Here is a 12,002-nt window from a genome sequence, read left to right as displayed (position 1 = left end):
GAAAATATGCACAAATATGCAATATTTCCTAAAATATGCACCAAGTTGCCAAAATATGCAAAATATGCATTTTTTTTAGTTTATTTTAATCAAAAAACATTAGATATGCATAGAAAACTTACAATTTTGTTAATGACAAATATGCATTTTGCATATAATCCGAGCATCCGAAGCAACTGACTTATTGCGTTCAACATCAATAAAAAATGATGAGAAAGCATTTGCTGAGAACATTTTCAAAAAAAAATTCAGAAAGCTAGAACAAAGTGAACAAGTTGGAATCCGAATGGAAGTGATTTAAGTTGAAAAAGATCCTTCTAGATCCTTTTTGCTCAATGATCAGTGATCATTTTTAGAACAAAAAAAACCTTTATTTGCTTTAATTAGTACGCAGGTACTCATTGTTCGTTTTAAGTTAAGAAACAGTTTTTGTTTATTCTAATTAGAACAAAGAAGGTGCAATTGACCATTTTTAAGCAAAAGAAGAGTCTTAAAACAAATACTTTTACAAAAATGCAATTTTAAGTAAGATTAACATGCATTTCTCCCAAATGGAGCAATGCTTGATTAGCAAACCATAACTTCAAAAAATCATATCTTAAAAACTACTCGGTATATTATTTTAAAAATTTGGATTCTTACTAATAAAAAGATGTTCTACACGTTGGTGACGAAGAAAAAAAAATTACTCGTAGGGTTTTTCTTAGATTACATCACATTACAACACTGTTCGAAGAAAAGTTTGCCAATATTCAATTTCAAATTTTATATTATTCTAAAAGGCAAGGCCATCCCTTTAGAATGGTCTTTATTTGAAAGAAATCGGCCTAATAGTTATTGAGTAATGATTTTTTAAAGTTAAAGTATTTTAAATTCATTTAAATTAGAAATGATTTTTTTTGTATTATTATATTCTCCCTTTGTTGTGTGTTAATAGATTCAGTGATAGTTTGCAGCAGGACAGCGTCCTATTATGGCCGGAATTGATCTCCAGGTCCCATTTTCATGCTAATTATTTTAATCGAAATAATTTCGCTAACGTTTAGAACAGACAAAAGCGACCTAAACAAACAGACTTCGTCTCGCCTTACAAAAAGAAAGTGTGAGCACAAATCGTCTGTAAATGTCCAGAATCGACCACAGTGTCACGAGTAATGGTGTTAAGAGCCAATGTCCAATCCATTCTTTCTTCTAGACTAAAAATAAAACATTTTTTCTTGATCGTTGTTGTGGATCTAAATTTTATTTTCATATCTTGATCGGATTTTGACAAATGGTGTCACCAAAATAGCAAAATGGAAATAATGTACTCCTGCTTAAGGTAAAAAAAAAATAATAGTAATGACTCTTAATTATATTTGAAATTTTGTTTTCATTGTAATTTTTTTTTTAAATTACTTTTAATGTCAAAGATGTCTTAAATTTTCTATTTTTCTATTTTCCCCTTTGAGAAAATAAATCAAATTCATCGTTTATGTTATTCTATTTTGTTTTTCCATTTTTCAAATTAATTATTAAGTTCTTTAGTAAAAAAAAACTGCTGTGGTTTTAAGAAACCACGATGCAAATGCAAATTTAATAATTATTTATTTTATTTTATTATTATTATTATTATAAAAATTATTATTGTAAAAAAAATTTTTCCTTGATCGTTGTCGATCTACATTCTATTTTCATATCTTGATCGGATTTTGGTGTCACCAAAATAGCAAAATGGAAATGATGTACTCTTGCTCTAGGTAAAAAACAATAATAGTAATGACTCTTAATTATGTTTAAAATTTTGTTTTTATTCTAATCTTTTTTTTACTAACGTTGCATTCTTTAAAATTACTTTTAATGTCAAAGATGTCTTAAATTTTCTATTTTTCTATTTTCCTCTTTGAGAAAATAAATCAAATTCATCGTTTATGTTATGTGTTCTATTTTGTTTTTCCATTTTTCAAATTAATTTAAAATTAAGTTCTTTAGTAAAAAAAACTGATGTGGTTTTAGGAAACCACGATGCAAATGCAAATTTTATTATTTTTTTTTATTTTATTTTATTATTATTCTTATAAATATTATTATTAAAAAAAATAATCTTGATCGTTGTCGATCTAAATTCTATTTTCATATCTTGATCGGATTTTGACAAATGGTGTCACCAAAATAGCAAAATGGAAATAATGTACTCTTGCTTAAGGTAAAAAATAATAGTAATGACTCTTAATTATATTTGAAATTTTGTTTTCATTGTAATCTTTTTTTTTTAAATTACTTTTAATGTCAAAGATGTCTTAAATTTTCTATTTTTCTATTTTCCCCTTTGAGAAAATAAATCAAATTCATCGTTTATGTTATTCTATTTTGTTTTTCCATTTTTCAAATTAATTATTAAGTTCTTTAGTAAAAAAAAACTGCTGTGGTTTTAAGAAACCACGATGCAAATGCAAATTTAATAATTATTTATTTTATTTTATTATTATTATTATTATAAAAATTATTATTGTAAAAAAAATTTTTCCTTGATCGTTGTCGATCTACATTCTATTTTCATATCTTGATCGGATTTTGGTGTCACCAAAATAGCAAAATGGAAATGATGTACTCTTGCTCTAGGTAAAAAAAAATAATAGTAATGACTCTTAATTATGTTTAAAATTTTGTTTTTATTCTAATCTTTTTTTTACTAACGTTGCATTCTTTAAAATTACTTTTAATGTCAAAGATGTCTTAAATTTTCTATTTTTCTATTTTCCTCTTTGAGAAAATAAATCAAATTCATCGTTTATGTTATGTGTTCTATTTTGTTTTTCCATTTTTCAAATTAATTTAAAATTAAGTTCTTTAGTAAAAAAAACTGATGTGGTTTTAGGAAACCACGATGCAAATGCAAATTTTATTATTTTTTTTTATTTTATTTTATTATTATTCTTATAAATATTATTATTAAAAAAAATAATCTTGATCGTTGTCGATCTAAATTCTATTTTCATATCTTGATCGGATTTTGACAAATGGTGTCACCAAAATAGCAAAATGGAAATAATGTACTCTTGCTTAAGGTAAAAAAATAATAGTAATGACTTACTTATATTTGAAATTTTGTTTTCATTGTAATCTTTTTTTACTAACGTTGCATTCTTTAAAATTACTTTTAATGTCAAAGATGTCTTAAATTTTCTATTTTTCTATTTTCCTCTTTGAAAAAATAAATCAATTCATCGTTTATGTTATTCTATTTTGTTTTTCCATTTTTCAAATTAATTTAAAATTAAGTTCTTTAGTAAAAAAAAACTGGTGTAGTTTTAGGAAACCACGTTGCAAATGAAACTTTAATTATTTTTTTTTTATTTTATTTTATTTTATTATTATTATACCTCGAGAATGGACGTAAAATTTTGTTTGTACTTTAAAACTTCTTGAAAAAAGATTTCTTATTATCTCAAAAACTTCAAAACCTTTACTGTTTTTTACTTATTTACTATTTCAAGCAAATTAGAGAACAAAAAATTTCTTAAATTTCTGGATGATTTTTGAAATATTGTACCTCAACGAAAAATGATCGTATTTAGATTTAAACAATCCATGTTAAAGCCTCAATTGTCTAGTATTAAAATCATTTGGCAAAAAATTTTCTGGGCTAATCCTAAGAAATAGCGCGATTTTTTTATTTTTTTTTGGTCCAAAAACTTTTTATTAATTAAATCAATACGAATAGACGAATTTTTTTTTCTTTTGTACTATACAAAAATTAAAAATATTAAATACAATAAATTCAGCAAACATAGGGAAGAAGAAATCGTTTTTTTGCAAGTTGTACCAATTTTTTGTTTATACCCCCTTGAAAATATGAAAAATCGGCGCCCATGGCCCCCATAATTCTCGTCGAATTTCATTAGACACTGCACTTTGCTGAAATATTAGCTCTTCCTGAAACAGATGTATGTACTCTCTGAGGAGTGAAATATTTGCATGATTTTGCCCTCAAATGGGAGAATATTTTCGTGTCGCTGAAAATAACAAATAATGGAGTTAAATAAAATACGTTTCTATTTGTAGATTTTGAAAGATGAAAATATGTTCGGTTTTATTCCTCCAGGATAGCTAAATAAGCCGCTCAAAGGTTGAAATAAAAACTTTTCGTATTTTATATGCGGATAAAAAAACTACAGCACTGATAAAATAGAGATCATTTTCCGTTCTATCCTAAACCCTCAAAGGGCAAAACGATATCCACATTTGAATACAAAGCATCTGCGGTTTCAAGATCCAAGCAAATGCACTTGTTTTGTGACAGAATTACCATTGCATTGTAAATATATGACCCAAATTACCAACATATAGTGAGATAAACGAGCTTTCTATTAACTAAACTTATTCACCGGATTTCGCAAATTATTGCAACAATTCAGTTATGGAAATCAAGAGCTTTAACCCAAATCGATATTTTCATAAAACTCTGGCCTGACATCGAGTGGATTTATTTTCAATAAAAGGACGAATCTTGAGGATTTCGAAGCACAAGCGAACAAATTTGTTTCATCGTGCAAGCCATCTAGTGGCACCCTGAAAAAACTACTTTTCAGGCGAGAAAGAAATTTGTAACGAGTTTTCAATTTCTTGTTTTTTTATACTAAATTTTACAAAATAATTGTAACTTTAAATTTTGTAGACGTGACATGACCTATTTTCAATAAAAATTTCAAACAAGCTCTCTTGCCATCTAGTAGCGAGGCTACAAACCTGAAATCCAGTCTCGAGAAAACTGTTTTGCTATTGGAGAAATCTATTTCATTGTTTTATTTCTTGTTATGCAAATAAATTGGTTTATTTTGGTGCTAAAACACGTGTAACAACTGTTTACCTACTGATAAAACAAATCGTTTCAAACGTCACATCAAATCATAAATTTTATAATCAAAACAGATACATACACATTTAGCACGTACAAAATTGTAAATTGGGTCATATTATCATTTACACAGTTTTATACAAGTATCGAACTAATAAAATTTCAATTCGGGTTATACAATGTTTGCCATAAAATAGCATGTTTATGGTTTGTGATTATTTTAAAAATATGCTAAAAGTTTTTTAATGTAAGCGGCGGAATCTGGGCTAATCCCAAGCTCTTTTTTTTATAGAAAATAATCATTGAATTTCCTTGTTTAAAACACCAAATTTTCGTGTCCGAATTAAAATTCAAGTCATCGTCGAACAAAACAGTTTCTAAATTTAACTCTCGATGCGGGTTTTAACAAATTCAGTTCAAATAATATTAAACAGCTGTAAACACAAGTTTTCACTTGATTAAAATCTCCTAATGGACCAAAAGCAGATTTATTGAGTCATTCCGGAAGATAGTGATTATAGTTTGGACCATAAAGATAACGTTAAACGGCAGTTCATTAACACACTACATTAATTTAATTAGTGATAATTAAGGCTCGGATTATATGCACGAAAAATTCGTAAAATATGCGAATTTTCACAAAAATATGCACAAAATATTAAGAAATATGCGCCAATATATGCCAAATATGCATCGATATGCAAAATTTTTAACAATAAAAAATCAAAGTTGGGATAAATTTTTATCCTCGAATACACTAAACTTTGTATTTTRGTCATCTTGAACTGCACACAATAAATGAAAGAATAAATAAATTGATTTGGCGTGAGACAAGCTATTTTAATAACCTAGTAATTAACCCTTTCTAAAAAATCTGTACTCTTCAGATCACATCACGTTTTTTGCTTAAAGTATTTATTTTTTGAAAAAACTAATTGATGAATTATAAAGTTCTATAGAAATGTTGTTTTATCAAAAATAAAATTTTTCAAAATTTTTATTTTTTTGTTTTTGAGTTCTACAAAAACATGTATTTTTTTAAATGGGAACCCAACAAAAAAACATTTTTCTCATGAAGGTCAAGTTCTAAGGGATTACAACTATCTACTTTATATTAAATTATTTTTTTACATATGTATATCGCAATTTAGACAACAAAAATGGAATAACTCAAAAACAAAACAAAATTTTGTTCTTAAAGAATCATTTTTTATATTACTTTAATTTATATTAATTATTATTTTTTGGAAACAAATGATTTAAAAAAAACACTTAGTTCAATACTTTATATTCACCCAGTATAAAACGAATTTAAAAAGAAAACTCACAGCTAGGAACTAATTTTTTGAGTTTACCGGTTGTTTTCTCTTTAAAATATTTTCTAATCGGATTATTTTTCTTAAACTGTCCAATTTTTAACTTGAACTGAAATCTTTAATCGGAAATTAGTGATTTGGTTCTGAAGCTTGTTTTTGAGCTGAAAACTAATTTTTTTCAATTAATTACGACAAAAATAAAAAAAAATTGTTTTTTTTTGTGAGTTTTAGTAGATTTTTCAACCAGAAATGCAARTATTTTGCATAATAAGCCCAAATTACCACTAAATTACGTCGAAAATGAAATAAATTTTGCATTTTTTGAAGGTTTTAGTGATTTTTATAGCCAAAAAAAGTCACCAAATTTCGACGAAAGTGTCAATTTTTCGCCTACTTTTAACTAAATTTTTGAGCTTAAAATGATGTTTTTGAATTTCTTTGACCGTTTAAGAACGTTTTTTCAGAAAACAAACCGCAAAATCATTAAATTTGGTCAAAATCAAAATAATTTATGCAAAATTTCGTCCTTAATAAACCGAAAAATTACCAAATCACGACAAAAATAGCGAACAAATCAGGTGAAAAATGAAATGAATTTTCAATGTTTCGAAGGTTTTATTGATTTTTCTAGCCAGAAATATGATTTTTTATATTTGCCCGAATATTTCAGTCAGAAATTCAATTATTTTGTTCATAATAATCCGAAAAATCTTCAAAGTACGGCAAAAATGAAATAAATTTTGAATTTTGCGAAAGTTTTGTTCGAAAATAAGCTAAGAAATTCAGAGAATTCAATAAGAACGGTGTTTTTTGTCTTTTTTTGAGTTTTGAACCTTGTTTTTTAGCTGAAAACTCATTTTTTCCAATTAATTACGTCAAAAATAAAAAAATTGGGATTTTTTGAGAGTTTTAGTAAATTTTTCAACCAGAAATGCAATTATTTCGCATAATAAGCCCAAATTACCACTAAATTACGTCGAAAATGAAATAAATTTTGCATTTTTCGAAGTAATTTTTATAGTCAGAAAAAAGTCACCAAATTACGACGAAAGTGCCAATTTTTTCTCCATTTTTTAACTAAATTTTTGAGCTAAAAAATTATGTTTTTGAATTTCTTTGACCGTTGAAGGACGTTTTTGCACAAATATGCAATATTTCCTAAAATATGCACCAAGTTGCCAAAATATGCATTTTTTTTAGTTTATTTTAATCAAAAAACATTAGATATGCATAGAAAACTTACAATTTTGTTGATATACCTCTTAATGACAAATATGCATTTTGCAGCCTCAGTGATAATCAATTTGTAGAAATTCAAATATCATTTTATAGTGTTTCTAAACTCAACCCTTTGTCCTTTTTGTTTTAATCTCCTTTAATCTGCATTTATGAGTAAAATTCGGTTTATTTTCCTAGCTCAAGCACCGCTATTCATTAAATTATAGCTTAGAGGAATTGTTCCGAAAGTTGTGCGCAATCTGAACAATTTTTATCAGCGCCAGTAAACGACGACGAGCGCCTTTTAGCTTTAGCGCCAGTTTATTCGAATCCTTCGTCGGTCGTTGACGCGTTTTCGTACAGGTCCTTCGCCACGTGGACCAGTTTAAATCGTTTTCATTCCGATAAATAATTACCCAAAAAAATCATTGGTGAGTCAGAAAACGCCTTTAAATCATGCCGTTCCAATTCTGTCGCTTTCTTCTAATGAGAGGTTTGAAATTTTTCAGTGAAAGTTTGTAAACACAATGAAAAACTAATTAGTTTAAAAATGATTAAAGTTCGAGAATGAGCCATCGCATTTTTAATTAAATCCGAGACAGGTTTATTATTATTCTAGTAGTGACTGAAACTTTTGATCAAATAAAACTTTATTACAGCGTTTAGACATAAATCAAAAATAAAATTTTTCACCACTCTATTTCGCATCGATTCAGCACAATTTGTGGGATTTTAAATCGTAAATCCTCGAATGCTATTTACACTCGGAATAATTTATTTTCCAAAATTCCGGAAATAAAGAAAAATCAAGACTCGTTTTGGAAAGTTTTATTGCCGAACAACCGTTCGATAATAAAATTTTATCACTGAAATTTTGCAAATTTCGTTTTTTTTTTCAAATTATGTAATTGTCTGGCAATAAAAATGAAACTGAAAGTGTGGAATATTTTCTCTTGTAATAACAATAATCTTTTGGTATTTAATCAATCTTGAATCACTTAGAACTTGTTTATTTGGACATAAACACTGAAATATGCTAATTKGATGCATAAAATTAATTTGGGTCAAAGTATTTGATAAACAGTGATAAGTACCGWCACAGGTAGGTAAATATTATAATTTTGAAAATATTATCCACTTTTGTTATGCAACAAGTGAAAATATCGGCTAGACAATGGTACGTTTATGGGCAATTTAAATACCATGGGTGTTGTCACCACGCCTTAATTTAAAYCAAATAACCAGTCAAACAATTTTTTTTGTTAAAATTAACAACATTTAACTACAGACTCATCCTGTTGTTTTTTCTAATTTGCATGAGGAGAATTTTGATATAAACAGTAAGAAACGTGAGCTGTTTTTGTAATTTTATAGCATCACAATGATATAAAAATTAAAGTATTTCGAGTCCATTATGAAAGCGTGAGCTTTTAATTTTCAGCTGCCAGATTTGGATGAATTATGAAACAAACTTCAGGAAAAAAATTAAAATTTTTCCGGCAGTTTCCGCCTTAAAAACTATTACGTATGCAGTTAATGCAAGTTTCATTCAACAAATCGACGTGATAAATCACGTTATAGGATAAGTTACTGTTGTTGTCAGTTGACAAGGCTTGAATACTAAATAAATAACTCACCGATCACTAGAATTTTTCAGTTTTGGATTATGTAAGGCATTTCGATGCGATAGAAATAAGAGAAAGGGTCTCAGAATCCCAAAACAGCATCTTTGCATAATAAAACAGTGCGAACGCCCTTGTTGCATAAACTACACAAGAATTTAATTTAAAATAGGTTTTTTTCTTTTATCCAATTCCGTCTATGATATCAGAGTTTTCGCTAGTGAAAAAAGGGCCTTTCAAGTCAGGTGAATGAATTGCTTAAACAAGATTTGTGACTTTGGGGTCAAATGTAACGAAATAATTCGGAAGCCTAATATCAGCTCAAATACTGATAATTTTTACACTTCCGTTCAGAATTACTTTTGGCRGAATCCCAAATAGAATTGTTATTCACCGAAAGAAAAGCCAAATTAAACGACTTTACTTTTTCGTCAATCGCAAATCGAAGAAAATGATGAGYTTGTTCCACTTTCATATTAATTTTGATGATAAATCAAGGGATTTTCGACGTTTTGGGTCAAATAAATCAGCGTCGTTGGAAAACAAAGAAGTTGAAAATGTGTAATATTTATAAATTAGGTGATATTTCATATTTTGGCCTCAATATAGCAAAAAAATGTAAATAAAGAGGCCCATTTTTATATTTGGGGACACTAAATTTTTATTATCGGAGTGCTTTGCAATTAACCAACTTAATTAACTTGATTTTTTTTGTTTTTTTTACAATTTGTTTTTTTATTAAAAATCTAGATTTTCTTATTAGTTTTAAAACTTAAAAAATTACATTTTTTCTCTTTTAGGCTTGTACTCGTATTTATTCATTATTTAAATCTCTATTTTATACAAACTTTTTTAATTATAGGTTTGTTTTGTTTGACTATGAAATATGTTTTTCTCTTTCTTAGTATAAGTTGTTACTTTTTTTTCTTTTTAACCTAATTCTGTTCTAAACTGCAAGTTTTAATTCCAAATTTTTGTAGTTCCAGTTTGTAATAATCCTCTTTTTCTTTTTGTGACGTTTTTTATGTTTTTTGAGTTATCATTTTTGTATTTTTATTTTTACTTACTTTTTTTGAATTATCCTTTTTAAAATACGTTTTCTAGATTTCTTTTTTCTATGTAGTTTTCATAATTTTAAGATTTTTTTCAGGTTTCTTCACTTTTTTTACTATTTCTRGGTTCTGTCATCTTTAAGAATTTTTATATAGTTTTTTTATGGGAACTTTCTTATTTTATAATCCTTGTCATCATTATTTATTTTTTTATTAAATTTCTCTTTGTTAATTCTAATAAAATCTCAATTGCAGCTTTTTCGTATAAATTAGGAATTATGGAGAAAATTCGGTAAAATCAAAAAGAAAAAGTCCTTGAATGAAAATTTAATACAACTTCCAGCTTCACACAAATAATGAGGTTGTTCCATTTTTATATTAATTTTACTGATAAATGAAGTGATTTTCGGCGTTTTGAGTCAAATAAATCAGCGTCGTTGGAAAATATTTATAAATTAGGTGATATTTCGTATTTTGGCCTCAATAGCAAAAAAAATGTAAATAATTTTTTTATTTTTATCTTTGGAGAACTTAAGTAAATTATTTTTTTTTGTTTTTTTTACAATTTAGTTTTTTATTAAAATTTAGATTTTCTTATTAGTTTTAAAACTAAAACATTCTGTTTTTGGTTACATTTTTTTTTGTCTTGTACTTAGCTTAGTTTTTAGCTTTGTTTTATTATTTCTTTTATTTATTGGGGTTTCTTCACTATTTTTACTTATTTCTCGGTTTTGTTATCTTTAAGATTTTTTTTTACATATACTTTGTTTTATCGGAACTTTTTTATTTCATCAACATTGTCATATTTTCAACATCTTTTCCTTTTTATTCTCTATTTTTTTCCTGTAGTATAACATTCTTTCTTTAAATAATTTTAATATAACTTCGAGCTTCACACAAATGATGAGCTTGTTCCATTTTCATATTAATTTTGTTAAAAAATCAAGGGATTTTCGGTGTTTTGGGTCAAATAAAACAAAGAAGTTGAAAATGTGTAATGTTTATAAATTAGGTGATATTTTATATTTTGGCCTCAATAGCGAAAAAATGTAAATAAAGAGGCCCATTTTTATCTTTGGGGAAACTAAATTTTGCAATTAACTAACTTAATTAACTTATTTTTTTTTGTTTTTTTTACAATTTGGTTTTTTATTAAAATCTAGATTTTCTTATCAGTTTTAAAACTTAAAACATCTGTTTTTGGTTACTTTTTTTTTCTTTTAGGCTTGTGCTTGCATTTATTCATTATCTAAATTTATATTTTATACAAACTTTTTTAATTATGAGTTTGTTTTATTTTCTCTATTTTAATGTAAGTTGTTACTTTTTTTTCTTTTTAGCCTAATTCTGTCCTAAACTGCAAATTTTAATACCAAATTTTTGCAGTTCCATTTTGTAATAATTCTTTTTTTTGTGTCGTTTTCTATATTTTTTATGTTATAATTTGTCTACTTTTACTTAGTTTTTTTGAACTATTCTCTTAAAAATACGTTTTCTAGATTTCTTTTTTCATAAAAAAATAGTTTCCATGATCTAATTTCTTCAAGCTTTTTTTGAGGTTTCTTCACTTTTTTTATTTATTTCTCGGTTCTGTTATATTTAAGAATTTTTATATAGTTTGTTTTATCAGAAATTTCTTACTTCATGAACATTGGCATGTTTTCAACATCTTTTCCTTTTTATTTTCTATACAATTTTTTCCTGTATTCTAACATTCTTTCTTTCATTTTGTCATAATTRGTTATTATTTTTTTACTCAATTTCTCGTTATTAATTCTAATAAAATCACAATAGCAGCTTTTTCATATTAAAATAAATTAGGAATTAGGAAGAAAATTCAGTGAAATTATGAAGAAAAAGTCTTTGAGTAAAAATTTAATACAAATGATGAGGTTGTTCCATTTTGATATTAATTTTGCGGATAAATCAAGTGATTTTCGGTGTTTTGGGTCAAATA

At 26.3% G+C, this 12,002-nt stretch overlaps 1 protein-coding gene across 1 annotated transcript in view; it reads left to right on the top strand.

Moving 5' to 3' along the window:
* The first annotated feature begins 7,668 nt into the window (after positions 1–7,668).
* Positions 7,669–12,002, top strand: part of LOC123009764 (receptor-type guanylate cyclase Gyc76C) — a 54,938-nt gene continuing 50,604 nt past the window's right edge. Inside the window, exon 1 of the mRNA XM_044406284.1 lies at positions 7,669–7,802. The gene's annotated coding sequence lies outside the window, so the exon portion shown is untranslated. The remainder of the gene's footprint in view (positions 7,803–12,002) is intronic.

This window comes from Tribolium madens, unplaced genomic scaffold, assembly GCF_015345945.1.
Source record: "Tribolium madens isolate multiple individuals breed KSU strain unplaced genomic scaffold, Tmad_KSU_1.1 Scaffold_19;HRSCAF=116;Tcas5.2_LG9, whole genome shotgun sequence".
NCBI lineage: Eukaryota > Metazoa > Arthropoda > Insecta > Coleoptera > Tenebrionidae > Tribolium > Tribolium madens.
Note: the sequence above shows the minus strand (reverse complement) of the source record. Positions and strands in the feature narration are given on the sequence as shown.